Source organism: Macaca nemestrina, chromosome 10 (assembly GCF_043159975.1).
Source record: "Macaca nemestrina isolate mMacNem1 chromosome 10, mMacNem.hap1, whole genome shotgun sequence".
Classification (NCBI taxonomy): Eukaryota; Metazoa; Chordata; class Mammalia; order Primates; family Cercopithecidae; genus Macaca; species Macaca nemestrina.
This window is the reverse complement of record NC_092134.1, coordinates 63,355,048-63,375,910: the sequence shown is the minus strand read 5'-3', so window position 1 is coordinate 63,375,910 and position 20,863 is coordinate 63,355,048. Positions and strand designations below refer to the sequence as shown.

General features: G+C 36.7%; 1 long non-coding RNA gene across 1 annotated transcript in view; it reads right to left on the bottom strand.

Moving 5' to 3' along the window:
* Positions 1-4,049: 4,049 nt before the first annotated feature.
* Positions 4,050-20,863, bottom strand: part of LOC139356705 (uncharacterized) — a 43,113-nt gene continuing 26,299 nt past the window's right edge. The window contains exon 2 of the long non-coding RNA XR_011609038.1: positions 4,050-4,443. This is a non-coding gene — a long non-coding RNA (uncharacterized lncRNA). The remainder of the gene's footprint in view (positions 4,444-20,863) is intronic.

The following is a 20,863-nucleotide window of genomic DNA, read 5'->3' as shown; positions in this document are numbered from 1 at the left end:
CTGTTTTAATTTTGGCTTCCAAAGCTGACTTTTCTTGAATAGTGTTCTCTTCTATATCTTACTCTATTTGTCAAATATTTTTCAGTGTTTTCCAGTGTTTGCCACTTTTTGGCTTTAAGGTAGTATATTGATTAAATGAGTAATTATATTTTTGGTTATCAGTTTGAAAAAATCAACTGTTTACTTTGGGATAATTTATAGTTGTGCAAAAGTTGTAAGATGGTGCAGAGAGTACCCTTAGACCCTTCACCCAGTTTTAGTTTCCCTTACTGTTATACACTTACATTATGATAGTACATTTGTAAGAAATAGACCTAAGTATATTATGATTAACTAAGGTCAAGACATTATTTGAATGTCACCAGGTTTTCCATTAATTTGCCTTTTTTGTTTTAAAATCTCATCCAGGATACTTCATTGCATTTAGTTGTCATGGCTCCTTAGTCATCTCTGGTTTCTGACAGTTTCTTAGGCTTTAGTTGTTTTTCATAACCTTGAAAGTTCTAAGGACTGCTAGTCAGGTATTTTGTATAATGTCCCTCAAATTGTGTTTGTCTGATGTTTTTATTTTGGTTGGGATGGGGTTATGGAGTTTTGAAATGAATAACACAGAGATGAAGTGCCTTTTTCATTGCATTATATTAGGGGGCATATGATATTCATGTGACATTACCCGTGATGTTAATCTTCATCACTTGGTTAAGGTAGTGTTTACAGGCTTTTCCATTGTAAAGTTACTGTTTTCTCTTTCCATACTCTATTCCTTGGAGTGAATCACTAAGTCAAGCCCACACTCAGAAAGGAGGCAGGGGAAGAACTAAGCTACACCCCGTGGAGGAAGGGGACCTACATATATTGTTTGGAATTCTGTAATAAAGATTTGTCTCTTTCCCTACATTATTTATTCAGTCATTGATTTATATCAGTATAGACACATGACTATTTATTTTATCCTTTGGGTTATATGCCTTTACTATATTTATTTTATTGATCAAATTGTTCCAACTTTAGACATCAGGTATTTCTTCAGTTTGACTCTTGTGTCCCTTATACAGGACCCTGCCCTTTTCTGGAGGGGTTAAGGAAGGAGCACTTCGCTACTTTCTGGCACTACAAGATGTTCCAAGCTCATCTTATATTTTCTGTGTCCCAGTACTAGAATCAGCCATTTCTCCAAGGAGCCCTGGTTCTTTGGAGAATAAGATTTAGAATCCAAGATTTGGGCACTGGGACTACTTAGTGTTACAGAAACATCATTACCTTTAAGACCTCTTAGCAAAGAGAGCTAGGTAATTATGTATACTAACTCACTGACGTGCAGAGATCTCTCATTATTTCTGTATCTATCCATTTGTATATATATTAAGCCAATACAGACTGATATCTCCAACAGTAATCCAGCACCACAGGGGTCATTCTAGCCTTCTCTTCTTTCTGATTTGTAACTTTCCTCTCCAATAATGGGAAACCAGGTCTTACCATCTATCCTCCATTTACCAATTTGTTCAACGCTTTTGATTAATTTTTTAAAAATAGAGTTGTTTATCTCATTATTATTGTGTGTATGAGTTCTTTACTTATTCTCTATTATTGTGGATATTTCTTATATCAGGCATATATGTTGCAGATATTTTCTCTCAGTTCATGTCTTGCCTTTTCATTTTCTTTTGAATATTAAAAGTTTTTCACATTGATGAAGTCCAATTTATTGGGGTTTTTTTCTTGTATAGTTGTGCTTTTTGTGTCCCATCTAAGAAATGTTAGCTTATCCCAAGGTCTCAAAGATTGTCTCCTACATTTTCATCTACATATTTTAGAGTTTTAGCTTTTACATTTAGTTCTGGCTAACTTTTGTCTACTAGATTTTCATAAAACAATAACACTTTTATTTTCATATGCTTTTGTTTATATAATATTCAAAGTACATTATTATAAGTACAACAGCTTAGGGAAGCACAACTGAGTCTTAGTAAATACTAACTAGACTGGCACAGCAGACATGTAACATATACTAGAGAATAACCTCCCAGCCTTGGTCTTCAGCATTGTGGGCTTTATGGGTAAGTTTACCGAGGTAACGAAGAGTTTGGTTAATCTGATGTGTAGATGAACAGAAAGTGAGTTTCAAAAAAATCTACCAGATATAGAACAGTAAGCTGATAGATCAATTCTGTGCTTGCAAAACTAGCCCTAAATTATATCTTTCTTTTTGGCTGTCATAATTTCAGAGAAACTGATCAACTAGAAAAATGGTTTACAAACTGTTCTGCAGAGTTTTATGATTCCATTGCAGTTACCTGTAGGGCAATAATAACTCCCATAGGTTCTTAGTTGGAACAGATCCCTGTTACAAAAGACAGATGAACAAGGAAAAGACAGAAGTTTATTAACATGTATATTTTATATATTTACATGGGAGACATCCAGAAAATAAGTAGTTCTCCTAGAGGTGGCTTTGACTTCCAGTTTAAATAGCATCTTCAAGAAAGGAAAGTAAATTTTTAGAGACATGACAAGACAAAGGAAAAGGACTTTGAGTTTTTAGGTGCTAAAATTTGTGGAAAAGTAAAAAATTGACTGATAAATTCTAGTTAGTAAAACTGATAAATGTAGATTCCACTGGTACCTCTCTGGGATGACAAATTGTCTTCAGTGGTTGACAAAGTTTAAACCTTTGTTCTCCCTGGTAGAAGAGGGTTGGGGAAAGGATGGAGGGACTGGGGTGAGCCACAGGCCGAATATCTTTCTTTTGTCTTTGTAAATCTATGTCTTGCTTTTAGGCTTATAGAAGGAGGGCAGAGAGCTTTCCTGTATCCTCTTAATTGTCTTCAGCTCAACAATCCTTTATATTTTGGGGTGGCATATTCTGGTCTCCCATATTAGAATGCTCAAGTGAAAGAAGTTGTTAGTTTTTTGTTTTGTTTTGTTTTCTATTTTGCATAGATTGCTTTTTCTTCAGGGGTTCTGTAGCTTATAAGAAAAGGAGTAAAGGTTAGAAATCATGATTGAACAGGTACTCATTCAGAGGAAATCAATCAGTTGTGGGTATGTTGGATAATATGTATGAAAGACAGTGTTTGTTGCCTAACCAGAAGCCATTTCCTCCTATTTCTTGCTAACCATACCTTGATTTCATACCAGTAGCAATGTACTCAATACAGTAGACACTAGCATAGCTGCTGCAGGTAGCCAGCTGCAGAGACCCAGTATTCAGCCCCCAACCTGCTTGATCCTACCTCAAGAAAATCTTCTGGTCTCAAGGCATTTCTCTAAGTTTTTACTTGTTGCTTCTTTGGCCTTTGTGGCAGCCAAGGAAGGTTGACAGGTAAATGAGTAAATGGTGACAAGGTATGTGACATTATAAGGAGGCTCTGATTCAATTTAGTTCCTTAAGACTGATTTATAAATAGCCTCACCAGGTTAACATTTAAACATTTCAAGGGAGAGCACTTTCTTCAGTTTCTTTAGAAGACAGTTCACTCGCCTTATCAGTTTTAAAGTCAAGATGTAGCATATTTGTTTTGTTCCCCTAAGCAAAATTCTTCTCTGTAAAGATGAGGTTAGAATGTGGTGTTATCTCACTTTCAAAATATTTTTAAGCTTGAGTGATGATGTGTTACTGAAGAAAAACCTTCTTATTTGATCTGGTTTAATTAAATCAGCAGTCTCATTCTATGGTTTAGATATGCATAATCTTAGAATATGAACATTTTGGCTTATTATTAATTTAGACTGTGTTGAGAACATCATTTTTGTTGTTAAAAGAACCTGCCTAATTTATTCCCTGAACTGATAAATTTAATTATCAGTTTCTTTAAATTTCCTTTGGAAGCATCCTTTCAAACATCAAATCATAAAAGCCAGTACTGGTATTCTGGCTAACCTAAAAAGCAATGATCAGTAGGCACAAAATAAGAAACAGTTTAAAACGGTGTTCCAGATAAATTTGAGATATAAAAATGTAATAAAAAAATGTAATCAAAGGAAATACCTGCCTCAGCTCCATCACTGGGAGGCATGGCTGGAAAAGGAATCACAATGACACCAAATCAGAAACATGAAAGTCATTTACTCCAAACCATAATTTCACAGAAGTGGAAATGGGCTCAGAAAGGCCGAGTGATTAACCTTAAATCACATGCCTTCTCTTTGGCAGGAGACTAAACTTAGGCATCCTAACTTCCAGTCCTATATTGTTTTTTCTTTAAATTACTTCTAGTGGAGCTGATAACATCTGTTATGGCCATCTTTATAATGAATGTCAATGACCAGCCTAATTGGTCAGTCATCATTATTAAGGTGAGGAAAATAATTATAGAGGTGAATACTTCCATCTCATTCACTTCTGATGAATGAACTTCAACCTTGTCACAACTGCTCTGGTTTTTAGGCTTGGTTGTGTTAGCATAAGTCCATCAATCTTTCCAGTTTTCTCCTTCAATCCTAGGGGAAAAGAATTAATAGATATTAGCCTGGGCAACATGGCAAAATCCAGTCTTTAGAAAAAAAAATTAAAAATTAGCTGGGCGTTGTGGCATGCACCTGTAGTCCCAGCTACTTGGGAGGCTGAGGTGGAAGGACTGCTTGAGCCCAGGAGGTCAAGGTTGCAGTGAGTTGTGTTTGTGTTACTGCACTGCAGCCGGGTTGACAAAATGAGACTCTGTCTCAAAAAAAAAAAAAAAAAAAAAAAAGAATTAATAGATTTAATTTAAAGGCCAGGCACGGGGGCTCACGCCTATAATCCCAGCACTTTGGGAGGCTGAGGCTGGTTTATCACGAGGTCAGGAGTTCGAGACCAGCCTGGCCAACATAGTGAAACCCCCCTCTCTACTAAAAATACAAAAATTAGCTGGGCATAGTGGCAGGTGCCTGTAATCCCAGCTACTTGGGAGGCTGAGGCAGGAAATCACTTGAATCCAGGAGGCAGAGGTTGCAATGAGCTGAGATTGTGCCATTGCACTCCAGCCTGGGCAGGAGAGTGAGACTCCATCTCAAAAAAAAAAAAAAGATTTAATTTTGTATGTAGAGTTGTGTAAGTGTAGGGGACCAAGGGAAAATTTCTCTGTTACCCTCTGAAGGTTCACTGAAAATCAACTGACAAAAGGCAGATTAATAGGAGAAAAGGCATATAAAATTTTATTTTAACATGCATGGCATGGGGGATTCACAAGAAAATGATTATCCGATAACCCAATAGAGGACAGAAGGTTATTTACCCTTTTTCATAGAGGAGAGATACATGGACCTGAGAGGCAGGAGGTGGAGCTGCACAGAAACAAAGTTTGTCTTATTATGCAAATAAAGTTATTCAAATAATCTTTTGGAGCTTCCTTTCAAAGAACAGATGAAAAGTCTTCAGCCAGGTATGCTGGCAGTGAGCCCAGGAGTTTGAGCCTATACAGTACTATGATGGTACCTATGAATAGTCACTGCACTCCAGACTAGGCGACATAGCAAGACCACTTCTCCAAAAAAAAAAAAAAAAAAAGTCTGTCTGGCGTGGAGACTCACAGTCTCTCTGGATGTTAATATTTCCTGGTTTTTTGATAAGATCCTTAAGGAGTCCGTTTAAGACGATTGTTTGTTTTTTTTTTTTTTTTTTTTTTTTTGGTGGAAAGAAGCTTTTTTGGTCTGATAAGGAAATTTCATAGAGAATCTCTCCATGCACAGGCAGAGGTGGGGCTGTGGGGGAACAAGACAAGGTTAGAGAGACCATGATTCCAACGCAGCTTCTAAGGTCTCTCAGTATGTCAAAGTGTCAGTCTTTGGGTGTATTGCTTTCTGAGTCCCAACATAAGTTAATCAAAGAATGAAGAAATCTCACATTTGTAAAGCACCTCGCAGATGATGAAGTACCTCAAATATATTACAACACTATGAGATATTATTTTTGCTTTGCAGATAAAAAAAATTGTTAAACTGACTTGCAAAGCCAGACTAGAAACCAGTTCTCTGTCCAAATCTAGTGCTCTTTCCACATTTTACCTTTTGCAGATCACTTAAGAAATGATTACTCTTCCATTTGTGAATCCCGAATATGTGAGACAGGTCTCAGTTAATTTAGAAAGTTTATTTTGACAAGGTTGAGGACTCATGCCCACGACACAGCCTCAGGAGGTCTTGACGACATGTGCTCAAGGTGGTCAGAGAACAGTTTGATCTTACACATTTTAGGGAGACATGAGATATCAATCATGTAAGATGTAAGATATGTAAGATGAACATTGGTTAGGACAGGAAAGGCGGGACAACTCAAAGCAGAGGAAGGGGCATCCAGGTCATAGGTAGATAAGAGACAAATGGTTGCATTCTTCTGGCTTTCTGATTAGCCTCTCCAAAGGAGGCAATCAGATATGCATTTATCTCAGTGAGCAGAGAGGTGACATTGAATAGGATGGGAGGCAGGTTTGCCCTAAGCAGTTCCCAAGTTGACTTTCCCCTTTAGCTCAATGATTTGGGGGCCCCAGTATTTGTTTTCTTTTCACACACTATAATGGACATAATTAACTGATGTCCAGAAGGAAAGTATGTGAAGGCCAAATGCTTTTCTCATCTACTGTTGTTCCAATACTTGGAGAAAAAAAAAAAAAACACCTAAGCTAGGAAGGTTTGAACATTTATAGATGGATATATTAATTCACAACAAACATACACTGAGCACCTACTATGCACCACACATTGTTAGGTATGAAGAGACAAGCCTATTGCTGGGAGTGATTTATAAACACTAATGTACAGTGTTATTATTTTAAGAGAAAACTTACAAATTAGTTAAAGCCTATAAATCCTTGGATATTATTAGACCAAGGCCTAAATGAAAGATTCAAAAATGCTTAGTTAAAAGGAATTTTCCCAATCACCTACTTCAATAACCACCTTTTCAAGACAAGGAAATCTGGAAGGAAAATGTTAACTGACTAGCCAAACATCACTTCAAGCATCTGTTAGTGTCTGATAAAAGCCAGATAATTCTTTTAGAAAAGGTTAAACTGTTAGGACACAGTGAGAGGTCTTGAGACTTTTGGAGGGACGTAAGAATTCAAGACCCTGTCAATGATTTGACTTGCCTACAGAAAGTAAACATAAAACACAAAGGGAACGTTAGCTGTTTTTCAATAACATGGCAACTTTGTCGTCCCCCCCTCCCCTCCTCGCCTCTCTGCACACACTCTCTCTTGCCATTGCAGAAAGATGACTAATGGTTTATATACAAGAGATAGCAGTTAATATAAGGCACACGATGTTATACAATAATTAGGCAAAATTAGAGTATTTACATTTCAACTACCTTGGGTTTTTTTTTTTACAAAAGTAAAAAATAGTGATGAGTTGATACAGCCCCCTGGTAAAGCTCCAGTTGTCACTTTCAACTGTTATGCAGGATACTTTGAGGTGGGAATTTTAAAAGGTGTTATTTTCACAGGACATTAGCATAATAAACACACATTACCTTCAGTCAATGAGCATCACCTTATGCATAATTAATGGAATGTAGATATGTGAGATGTGATCAGTAAGTGAATGTTTTGCTATCAGTCTTTATTCATATCAAAAGTTTCCTCATAATTCAAAACAATTTCAACTATCTGTCATTAACTTCTAGCATAAGAAATGGAGTAATCCATTAATGAGCATTGTTTGTCAAATGGCAGTCCATATTCTTTTAAATCAGTGGAACACTATCTGGCATAGAACCCCAGGGTATATGATACTGTTAGCAATTTGGTATCCATTCACCTTAGTGAATGGCAAAAAACAAAGGCATGCAAACAGATATAAAATACTGGCCAACTCAACTGTTCTTTAAAAAAACCTGTCTCAAAATATCCTGCAAAGTGTATACAGATGATAAAAAGAGAATGAGACAAAGAAGAATGATAAAAAGAGAATGAGACAAAAGACAGATACAGAAGGATCTGTGATGATGTCAACTTCACTCAGTTGCAGCACTAAATTGGCCACTGCTTACTTAGTTTGTCTACTCTGGGCAGTACAGGCCTGACTGAAAATGTTAATTGCATCCACCAAATTTGAGTATTTCACCTATAAAATTTTTGAGGATTATTTTGCATAAGCACCAGTTTAAAACAATAAAATCTCTGTGAAGATTTAACTAACATAAGTATACATAGCATTATAAGTCAAGTATTAGGAATAAGTATTCATGGTAAATTGCAAGTGACATAGAAATAACAATCCTACTTCAATGGGTATTAATAAAAAATAAATCTGAGTAATGAGGATGGACTCTTCTTGTTAAAGTATAATTTTCAAAAAGCAAAACCATGACTCTCAAGCAAATATAAAATTATGGGAGAACCAGTAAGATGTTATGATAGGTTGAAAGAGCAGTTAAGCAGCTGGATTATTGATAGGACATTTAACAAACAAACGTTAGGATAAGATTGTTGGGTTAGATATAAACTGGTAATGACCAGTAGGCCATAAATCTCTATAGTCATCTGTTCCGCAGAAATTACCAACATCTCTACCTGACAAAGTCTCTCAGTTAATGAGTGACTTACTAAGCCTGAGCCTATAATTACAGAATTACAGTAGCACTGAGAAGAACAGTCCTTGGGTGGCCTTTTCTACTGTTTCATACTGAAAGTCATGCTGTCACCATTTTGTTTTGTTTTTATTTTTGCCTCATTTCCAAGTTTTGGGTAATTTTTCTGATGGGTCTTTTCATTAATTAGCTTCTACAGAATCATAATCTAAGTGGGTCCAAACCATTCCATAGATCAAAACTAATACTCAAATTGGACAAGAATTCTCATTCTCTCTGCCTGCCTTATTTCATAGTCATTAAAAGTATAACTTTCAAACCAAGCTACATGGATTTCATAAAACATACTTTCTATTGCCCTAGGTTTTCTGTTCTTATTTAATTTTGCACAAATGTGAATTTGCCCTAAGGAAATATTGGAGAGGTTCCCATTATATAAAAATATTCTTCATTACAGCTTCCTGAAAAATGTCTGACAGTGTTTTCTTTAATTGTGTTTAGGATAACCCTATAACTCTCACTAGCTTTAGATAGTGCAGAGAAAAAACCATCTTTCAGACTAACATCTAACAGAAAGACTTTCTTCCATTACTCAAAACTCATCTCCTCTGTGGTTATTTCTTGCCTTTCACTTTTACATGTTCCTATCTCTATCTATTTCCTTGCCTTTCTCTATATACAACCTGATAAAATTTGACCACTTTTTTAGAATTTTGATGGTTACTATTTTGTAGCCTCTGTATTTGTCCATTCTCACACTGCTATAAAAATATTACCTGAGACTAGATAATTTATAAACAAAAGAGGTTTAATTGGCTCACAGTTCTGCATGGCTGGGAGACCTCAGTGGAAACTTACGATCATGGCAGAAGGCGAAGGGGAAGCAAGGCACATCTTACATGGTGGCAAGAGAGAGAGCAAAGAGGTGCCACACTTCAAAACTGTCTGCTCTCATGAGAACTGACTCAGTGTTATGAGAACAGCCATGGGTTTCCCCCGTGAAAGTGCCTATCTTTGTGCCCTAAGGAAGTTTATGCTAGCATTGATGTTGGCATTCACCTGCAGGTCAATTCTTGGGCCTTCCTGTTGCTTACTCAGATGCCAGTAGTGGCAGCAGTGGCCTGGGCAGATGGGCATGTTCATGGGAAACCACCTCCATGATCCAATCACCTCCCACCAGGTCAACTTGTGGGGATTACAATTAGAGATGAGATTTCAGTGGGGACACAGAGCCAAACCATATCAACCTCTTACATATAAATCATTTAAAAATGGAAGACAAGGAGGGGCTTCAAGATGGCTGACTAGAAGCATTGCATGCCTACCTCTTCCACTTAGAAGAATCAAAATAGTGTATAAATAAGTGTATTTTTAATATTTTACCCAAGAGAGAACACTGGAATTCAACAAAGAAGTGACAGGAAACACCAACATCAAGGAAGAGGAAGCAAAAGAGGAAGCCAACTTGTCTGGAATCAGCTGGGAGGTTGGAATGACTTCCCAACATGAAGAGAGCGTGAGAGACTTCCAGTGACCCACAGACCCACCATAGAATCATACAATCCTCATCACAAGAGAGCCCGTTGACACTCCCAAGCCCTGAAACTAACACAGAGAGCTGCCAGGAGACCGTGGGATGGAACAGCTACAGGGAGGGAGCTTGTGCTGGGTCCCACACCCTTTCTGAGACCTAAGCAGATACAGAGCTAGAGCAGGGTGTCACTTTCAAACTAGCCTTTGGAAGACTTCACATTGTCCTGGGGTCTGGTGGCACTGGGTCTGAGTTATTAGGGAAACTCAGGCTGTCACTGCTGTGACTAGGGTGTGTGCTGAGAGTTCCCCTGCATCCAGGACTGAGAAGCATGCTAGGAGTGAGCTGCAGCTGCTGGGGCTGGGAAGTGAATACTGCCAGGACTGAGACTGGGATGTGAACAGAGAACAGGTTGCCATTGGGACTGAGTTGCAAGCTGCATGGGGGCTCCTGCAACCAGGGCTGGGACATGAGCTAGGTGTAGGCTGTGGCCATCAAAGCTGGATAGCAAGCCTATGGGGACTGGGACATGAAAGGGACAAGCATTCCCTAGCCAACAGGCAAGGCCATAGTTACTGAGGAATGCCCCAACTGAGGCCCTGCCACTGAAGGCTGTTACAGACCTCCAACTTAGCACTCCACCTGGGGCCTGAGAATTGTTCTGTTCCTGCTGACCATGGCTAGTGCTTGCTCTCACCATTAGGTAACTTGAGCACAAGCCTACCCAGCAAGGCTTTATCCCTACTGCTCTGAGAGAGATGGCATAGCCCAGAGTCCTGGGGATGGCCCAACCCAATTCACCACACTGAGTACCTGAGTGCTCCAGGGTCTTGAATTTGGGCCTAAATTCCTGGCCAGTACCACCTCAGCTGGCACCTACCTGCAAGCACCACCTGTGTGCCTAGAGACTGGCCCACCTAGCTCATCACAGCCACTTCCAACATCAGCACACACTGCTTGGGACCTAGAGATTTGTCCCACCACTGCTACTGCCATCACCCATCTCTCATACCAGTTTCCCAGGGGTCTGAGAACATGCCCATCTGCCCAGACCACTGTTGCTACTGCTGGCATCTGACTAAGCCACAAGAAGGCCCAAGAATTGGTCTGCTGGTAACTGCCAACACCAGTGCTAGCATAAACTGCCGTAAGGCATAAGGATAGGCACTCTTAGCCCACCCCTGCCACCACTAGGGTCTGAAGACTGGCCTACCTGGCATCTCAGTCCCAGCTCAACTTCACCACAAACTCCACTAAAAACCACCCTAACCTACCAAGGAAATCACAGATACCACTAACACTTTTTATACCTAAAAAAATCATAGAGACCACATTACTCCACACACCCAGAATCAAAGCCAAAGTGCCCTATCCAGCCAACACTACAGATACATCTATAGGAAAAAAGGTTTTCCCCTATAAAATTAATGTAAAAATAGGAAGAAGTGACTATTATACCAGATGTGCAGATGTCAACGTAAGGACAAAGGAAACATGAAAAATCAAAGAAATGTGACCCGCAAAGGAACACAATAATTCTCCAGTAATATATCTTAATTTTTAAAAAGGTCAAAATCCCAGATATACTTTGCAACTCTGATGTGCTAAAAAAAAAAATCAAAAATCCCAGATGAAGGATTCAAAATATTGATTTTAAAGAAACTTAGTGAGATACAAGAGAATTCTGAAAAACAATACAAAGAAATCAGAAAAATAATTCAGAATATGAATCAGAAATTTACCAAAGAGATACATTTAAAAAAAAAAAAAGATACTAAATAGAAATTCTGGAACTGAAGAATTCATTGTAGAAAATAAAAAATACATGTAAAAGTTTCAACAATAAACTAGATCAAGCAGAATAAAAATTCTCAGAATTTGAAGACAAGTCTTTTGAAACAATTCAGCAGGTAAATATAAAGAAAACAGATTAAAAAGGAATGAGCAAAGCCTTCGTGACATTTGGGACAACATAAAGTGACAGAATATTTAAACTATTGGCATTCCCAAGGGTGAAGAAAATGTGAAAAGATTAGAAAACTTACATAACAAAATAATAGATGAAAATTTCCTAAGTCTAGCAAGAGATTTAAACATTCATATAAAGGAGGCTCAGTGAACCTCAGGCAGATACAATGCCAAAAGTTCTTCTCCATAGTACCTTATAGTCAAGCTGTCTAAAGTCAAAGATAAGGAGTGACTCCTAAAAATAAGAAGAGAAAAACATCTAGTAACCTATAATGGAAACCTCATCAAACTATGTGAATCACTCCACAGAAACCTTACAGGCCAGAAGAGAATGAGATGATATAATCAAAGTGAATTTTTTAAAAACTATCAGCCAAGAATACTATATACAACCAATTTATCCTTTAAAAATGAAGGAGAAATAAAATCTTTCCAGAGAAGCAAATGCTAAGGAAATTATTACCACTAGACTTGTCCTACAATAAATGTTCAAGGGAATGCTGAACCTGGAAGTGAAAGAATGACATTTAACATCATGAAAACACCTGAAAGTATAAAACTCACTGGTAAAGCAATTACACAAAGGAAGAAGAGAAAAGAATCATGGTACTACTCAGAAATCCACCAAAACACAATGACAAACAATAAGAGAAAAAGTAAAGAACAAAGAATATATAAATCAACCAGAAAAAATTAACAATACGATAGGAACAAAGCCTCACATATCAATAATCTTGAATATAAACATATTAAATTATCCACTTAAGAGATACAGAATGGCCAAATGGATTTTAAAAATATTATTCAACTATACACTGCTTGCAGGAAACTCGTCTTACCAATAAAAACATGTATAGACTGAAAGTAGATGGATAGAAAAAGATTCTATGCAAACAGAAACCAAAAGTGAGCAGAAGTAGCTACACTTACATCAGCTAAAACAGACTTTCAGTCAAAAGCAGCAAAAAATATACAAAATACAAAGAATGTCATTATATAATGATAAAAGGATCAATGCAGAAAGAGGATATAACACTTCTAAATATATATGCACCTAACACTTGTGCACCCACATTCATAAAGCAAATATTACTAGGTATAAAGAGAGATAGACTACAAAACAATCATAGTGGGGGACTTTAACACCCACTCTCAGCAGTAGACAAATCACATAGACAGAAAATAAAAAAAGAAACACTGGATTTAAACTGCACTTTAGACCAAATGGATCTAACAGACATTTACAGAACATTCTATCCAACAGCTGCAGAATATACATTTTTTTCATCATCACATGAACATTCTTCAGGAGAGACCATATGTTAGGACACAAAAGGAACCTTAACAGGTTTTTTTTTAATTGAAGTCATATTAAGTGTCTTCTAAGACCATAATGGAGTAAAACTAGGAATCAATACCAAGAGAACTTTGGAAACTATACAAATACATGGAAATTAAACAATATGTTCCTGTATGACCATAGGGTCAATTAAAAAATTAAAATAAAACCAAAAAATTTCTGAAAACAAATGAAAATAGAAATACAACATACCAAAACTGTAAGATACGACAAAAGCAGTTCTAAGAGAGAAGTTTATAGCAACAACTGCCTACATCAAAAAGGTAGAAAGATTACAAATTAGGCTAGGCGCGGTGGCTCATGCCTGTAATCCCAGCACTTTGGGAGGCTGAGGCAGTGGATCACTTGAGGTCAGGAGTTTGAGACTAGTCTGGCTAACATTGCAAAACCCCATCTCTACTAAAAATACAAAAATTAGCCAGGCATGGCACCACGCACCTGCAATCCCAGGTTCTCCAGAGGCTGAGGCATGAGAATTGCTTGAACCCAGGAGGCGGAGGTTGTAGTACAGTGATCCAAGATTGTGTCACTGCACTCCACTCTAGGCAACAGAGTGAGACTCTGTCTCACACACACACACACACACACACACACACACACACACACACACACACGAAAGATTACAAATTAACAATAAAACAATTCACCTCAAGGAACTAGAAAAGCAAGAACAAACCAATCCCCAAATTAGCATAAGAAAAGAAATAATAAAGATCAAGGTAGGAATGAATGAAATGGAGACTAAAAAAAAATACAAAGGATCAATGAAATGTGAAGTTGATTTTTCAAAAAGATAAAAAAAAATTGATAAATTCCTAGCTGTACTAACCAAGAAAAGAGGAAAGAAGACCCAAATAAAATCAGAAATGAAAAAGGAGACATTACAAATGATACCACAGAAATATAAAAGATCATCAGAGACTTATGAAAAACTATACACTGACAAACTGGAAAACATAGAGGAAATGGATAAATTCCTGGAAACATAGGACCTGTCAAGATTGAATTAAAAAGAAATAGAAAACCTGAACAGACTAAAAATGAGTAGTGAGATTGAATCAGTAATTTCAAAAATCTCCCAACAAAGAAAAGCCCTGTACCAGATGGATTTAGAGTCAAATTACACCAAATGTACAACAAATTAATACCAATCCTTATGAAACTATTACAAAATATCAAAAAGGATGGAATTTTTTCTAATTCATTTGACAAGGCCAGCATTACCTGATACCAAAACCAGACAAGGACACAACAAAAAAACAAGATTCCTGATGAACATAGACACAAAATTCCTGAAAAAGCATTTAATAAAATTCAACATTTCTTCATGATAAAAACTTTCAAAAAACCAAGCATAGAAGGAACATACCTAAAATAATAAAGACCATATATGACAAATCTGTAACTAACATCATACTGAATAAGGGAAAAGTCAAAAGTCTTCTCTAAGAACGTAAACAAAACAAAGATGTCTGCTTTCACCACTCTTATTCAACATAGTACTGGAAGTCTTAGCTAGAGCAATCAATATCTAGAGTCCTAGCTAGAGCAATCAGGCAAGAGAATGAAATAAAAGGCACTCAAACTGGAAAAGAGAAAGTCCAATTGTCCCTGTTTGCTGATGATATAATCTTATATTTTGAAAAACCTAAAGACTCAACCCACAGTAACGGATAAAAAGAAAACTAATCTCCTGAAAAACATAGATAAAAACTTACAAAAGCAGCCAGGGTACTCATTGGAACAGAGAACCATGAAGATGAAACAGAGAGATAAGAAAGTTGTGACAAAGACCTTTCATGGTGCTTTGTTGTTCCAGTAGATAAAAATGATGTTAGGTACAGAGAACTGCCTGAAACACATGCTGACCTCAAGAGAATTTGCAAGACAGAAGTTGAGACTGAAAGTTTTTGCTCCCATTCAGGAAATGATGACTTTTGTGCAGTTTGCTAATGATGAATGTGATTATGGGATGGGGTTTGAGTTGGGAATGGACCTCTTTTGCTATGGCTCACATTATTTTCCTAAAGTTACTGGTCAGCTTTTACCTCTTGCATATAATCTGTTGAAGAGGAATCTGTTTGTAGAAATTATTAAGGATCATCTGGCAAACAGAAGTAAAGAGAACATAGACCGACTTGCTGCATGAGTAAGGTGGCTTTGGTGTACAATATTTCAAAGGGTTAGTATTAAACTTGTGATTTTTGTTTTGTTTTTAAGGAATGTAAAAAATAAACATTTACTAAAAATGTTAAAAAAAAAAAAAGACTCAACCCGAAAACTCTAAGATTTAATAAATGAATTCAGATAAGTTGTAGAACACAAAATAATATGCAAAAATCAATAGCATTTTATTCACGAGTAATGATCTAGCTGAGAAAGAAATATCATTTACAATAGCTACAAAAACAAAACAAACAAACAAACAAAAAACACCAAACCTAGGTATAAAGTTAACCAAGGAGGTGAACAATCTCTACAAGGAGAACTACAAAATACTAATGAAAGAAATTGAAGATGACAAAAACAAGTGGAAAAACATCCCATGCTCATGGAACAGAAGAATTAATATCATTAATATGACCATATTGCCCAAAGCAATCTACAGATTCAATACAATCCCTATCAAAATACCAATGCATTCTTCACAGAATTAGAAAAAACAATCCTAAAATTTGTATGGAACCAAAATAGAGCCCAAAAAGCCAAAGCAATCCTGAGCAAAAAACAATGAAGATGGAGGTATCGCATTACCTCACTTCAAAATATATTACAAAGCTATATACTAACCCAAACAGCATGATATTGGTATAAACATAGACACAAAGACCAATGGAACAGCAAAGAGAATCCAGAAATCGTCACATATTTGCAGCCAATTGCTCTTCAACAAAGCCTAGAAGAACTTAAGTTAAGGAAAGGATACCATGTTCAATAAATGGTGCTGGGAAAATTGGATAGCCACTTTCAGAAAAAGGAGCTGGATCCCTATTTTCCACTGTAAGCAAAAACCAACCAAAAATGGATTAGTGTTAAACATAGGACCCACACTATAAAAATAGTAGAAGGAAACCTAGGAAAAACTCTCCTGGGCATTTGTCTAGGCAAATAATTTGTGACTAAGACTTTAAAAGCACAGGCAACAACAACAAAAATAGACAAATGGGACTTAATTAAACTGAAAGTCTTTTGCACAACAAAGGACGTAATCATCAGAGTGAAAAGATGACCTGTTGAATGACAGAAAACATTTGCAAACTATTCGTCCAACAAGTGACCAATATCCAGAATATACAAGGAAGTCAAACAAATCAACAGGAGAAAAATAGTCCCACCAAAAGGGGGCAAAGAACATGAATAGGTATTTCTCAAAACAAGACATACAAACGGCCAAGAGCTACAGGGAAAAAATGCTTGACATCACTAATCATCAGATAAATACAAACCAAAACCACAATGAGATAGCATCTTAATCCAGACTGCGGAATGGTTATTATTAAAGAGTCAAGAAATAATGAATGTTGGTGAGGATGCAGAGAAAAGAAAACTCTTATACACTGTTGGTGGGAATGTAAAATAGTACAGCCACTGTGGAAAACAGCATGGAGATATCTCCAAAACTAAAAATAGAATCAACATTCGATCAAGCAATCTCACTACTAAGTATTTACTCAAAAGCAAATAAATCAATCTATCAAAGGGATACCTGCACTCACATGTTTATTGCAACACTATTCACAATAGCAAAGATATACAATCAACCTAAGTGTTAATCAGTGGATGAATGGATAAAGAAAATGTGGTATACAACGGAATACTCTTCAGCCATAAAATAGAATGAAATGTCATTTGCAGCAACATGATGGAACTGGAGGTCATTTTCGTAAGTGAAATAAGTCAGGTTCAAAAAGACAAATATTGCATGTTATCACTTTATGCAGGAGATAGGGAATGGAAAGATAGGTAACCGAGACTGGGAAGCATAATTCCGAGAAGTGGGGAGGTTGAAGAGAGGTGGGCTAAAGAGCGCAAACATATTGTCAGAGGAATAAACTTCAGGTCTTAAAGGAGGGTGACTATAGTTAATAGAAATGTGTTGTATCTGAATAATGTACACCCTAAACACCCTGACTTGATCATGACATATTATACACATTAACAAAATTTCACATGTACCCCCATAAATTTGTACAAATAAAAGTAATTTTAAAAAATAATTTTAGCTGGGAGCAGTGGCTCACCACTGTAATCCCAAAACTTTGGGAGGCCCAGGCGGGTGGATCACGAGGTCAGGAGATCCAGACTATCCTGGCTAACGCAGTGAAACCCCATCTCTACTAAAAATACAAAAAATATCGGCCGTGAGCAGTGGCTCATGCCTGTAATCCCAGCACTTTGGGAGGCTGAGGTGGGCGATCACGAGGTCAGGAGATCGAGACCATCCTGGCTAACACAAGTGAAACCCCATCTCTACTAAAAATATTAAAAAATTAGCCAGGCGTAGTGGCGGGTGCCTGTAGTCCCAGCTACTCGGGAGACTGAGGCAGGAGAACGGCGTGAACCTGGGAGGCGGAGCTTGCAGTGAGCCGAGATTGCGCCACTGCAGTCCAGCCTGGGCCACAGAGCAAGACTCCGTCTCCCCCCACACCCCCCCAAAAAGAAAAAAATCAGCTGGGCATCGTGGCGCCCGCCCATAGTCAGAGGTTGCAGAGAGCCAAGATTGCACCACTGCACTCCAGCCTGGGCAACAGAGCAAGATTCCATTTCAAAAATAATGATAATAATAATAATAATTTTAATGGCTTAAAAAGTAGAACCAACCTAAACCGCCACCAGCTGATGAACAGACAAATAAAAGGTGGTATATCCATACTAATACATGCTACAACACGGATGAACTTTGGAAAATTATTCTAAATGAAAGAAGCCAGTCACAAATGACTGAAGTGTATATATAACTCGATATATATGAAATAGGCTAATCTATAACAACATGTTTAGTGGTTGCCTAGAAATGAGGAATAGTGGGAGGCCAAAGAGTATGGAGTTTCTTTTCAAGTTGATGAAAATGTCTAAAATTGATTGTAGTGATGATTTCACATCTCTGTGAATATATTAAAAACCAATGAATCATTTTTAAAAAGGAAGATGAGGAATATTATTAAGTGAAACTATAAGCTTAATCTGAAATCCTTCCTCAGCCCCCAAATAAAAGACTAGTGCCATTTTTAAAATGAGTTCAGAGAATTATCTTGTTCAGTAAATTTGTGTCTAAATTTCTGGTTATTCCTTTTTGATATTTTTCCTAGAAATGGAATTACTGCTTCAAAAGGTATGAACTCTGGATTCAGACTCCATGTCATTCTCCCATCTCAGATCTCTTACCAGCTTTGTGACCTGAGTAATGAAGCCCTTGGTTTTCTCATTTGTAACGTGGGCATCATATTATAGAGCTGTTGAATAATATATAAAAAAATTTTAGCCCAGGCCTGTGACTCAATAAATGGTAGAAACCAAGAGCACCATTCACTCCCTACTTCACCATGCATTCCATTTCAATGTCATCTCTTGACAGGAGTCTTCTTTGCCTATCCCCTTTAACTGAGATATTCCCTACCAGAGTTCTCTGTTTGTTTCTTTTACAGAACTTTTACAATTTGTAATTATTTATTTATCTTATCTTTCTTGCCCGTAAAACTAGAAACTCCAGGAAGCTAGAGTAATGTATACCTTATTCACCATTGTATATCCAGAACCCAGCCCAGTGCCTGGCACACAGTAGACATTTAGTAAATATTTGATAATGAATGGATCTAAGCCCTACACAGGACTGCAATCATTGAACATCACAGAAGAGAGCCTCTCATATAAATTATGTGGAAATCCTTTTTCTCCTCCAGCTTTTGCTACTGTCAGGGAATTGAGGAGATAATTTCTGGATGCACAAACACTGTTAATGTTCTTTATGTCATGTGCCAAAAGTATATTATAAGATATTTCTAAGTACTGTGTAATTAGTGAATATTAAAATGTACAAATGTCCACCTTTTTTTACATTCCTAAGTATAAATGTAACTAAATTTGAATAACTTATGAGCATTCTTAAATGCAAGAGATTTATAAATGTGATCACTCCTTCATTACTTACTATGCTTTTGATAGATTACTAAATATACAAATTATAGGTGTCCATCACCTTCATTTTTCATCCAGCATTTAGATCTCCTTCTCTTCATTTAATTAACACAACCCACACCTTCAGCTAACTCAAAGAAAATGCATTAAAATAGAAAATCCATATGTGTTCATTTGAAATGCACACTATAGTAAATAATCTGGGTGTGGTGCTGACAGAGCTTAGTTTTGCAAAACATATATTTAGTCAAATGATATCTACAGAATTACTTTATGAGTCCACAAATCTGATAGCATTTGCCCTCACTATCCTTATTCAATCTTCTGGGAATTCCAGCTCACTTTATCAAAATAAAACTAAATGGACATTTTGTCCTCATCATTTCTATCCTAATGAGAAATGTTCTTGTTATTTTTGCATTCTAATTATTTTAAGTAGTCAAACCCAGAGGCTCAAGATCATGTTTAAGGTAAAAAAAAAAAAAAAAAAAAAAAAGGAAAGTAGAGTCTGAAGGTAAAGTGGCTTAAATATATGTTTTTGATTTCTGGATTGAGGAGAAGCACTGGAGTAATGATGGGACTATTCAGAATGAACTCTGTCAAGGTTAAGTACATTTGAGAGAAAAATCATAGGGATTCAAACAGGTATAAAACTATATACCTCAATTTATCCTTTTACTTTCTAGACTACTGTTAAACTAAATGAAGAGACTGTGTTTTATACTGTTGTTTCATTTGATTACTCTTTGTGTTCAACACATTTCCGTTTTAAAAGTTAAAACAGAGAACCAAATAGAAAAAAGTAACACACATTGAAATGTGAAATCATTTTAGGCGTAACTTCTACCTTATCAATTACATATAAATCATAACACATAGGTGCTACAGAAAAAGCTTTAGGTGAGGGATTTTTAGACTTAGAGATATGCATTGATTAAATCTCAAGTCATTCTGTTGATAAAATATCAGAAAGACACAAAGCCTGTAAAGTAAGTATTAGTCACTATTTGGCTTTGACCTAAAATAACTGAACCTAGAGAAAAATCAGCTAGCAGATACACAAGAAATACCCTCTAAAGTTCATTCAAAGTCATTTTGCTTCATCAGATTAATCTACATTATGAAACAAAAAGGCCTTGGTGTTTTCTGGAATCTGTAGATTGAAAGAAAAAGGGACCCAGATTCTAGGCTGTAGAATTACAATTACGATGCTCTGTTATTGACAATAAATTGTAACCTCATCCCTCCAGGCCTCAGTTTTTTAATCTGTAAATTGAAGGAATTAAATTAGATCATACTAAGTATCCTGTGAGCTCTAATGTCCTAGACATCAATGTTCCTTATGAACATCATAATGTTA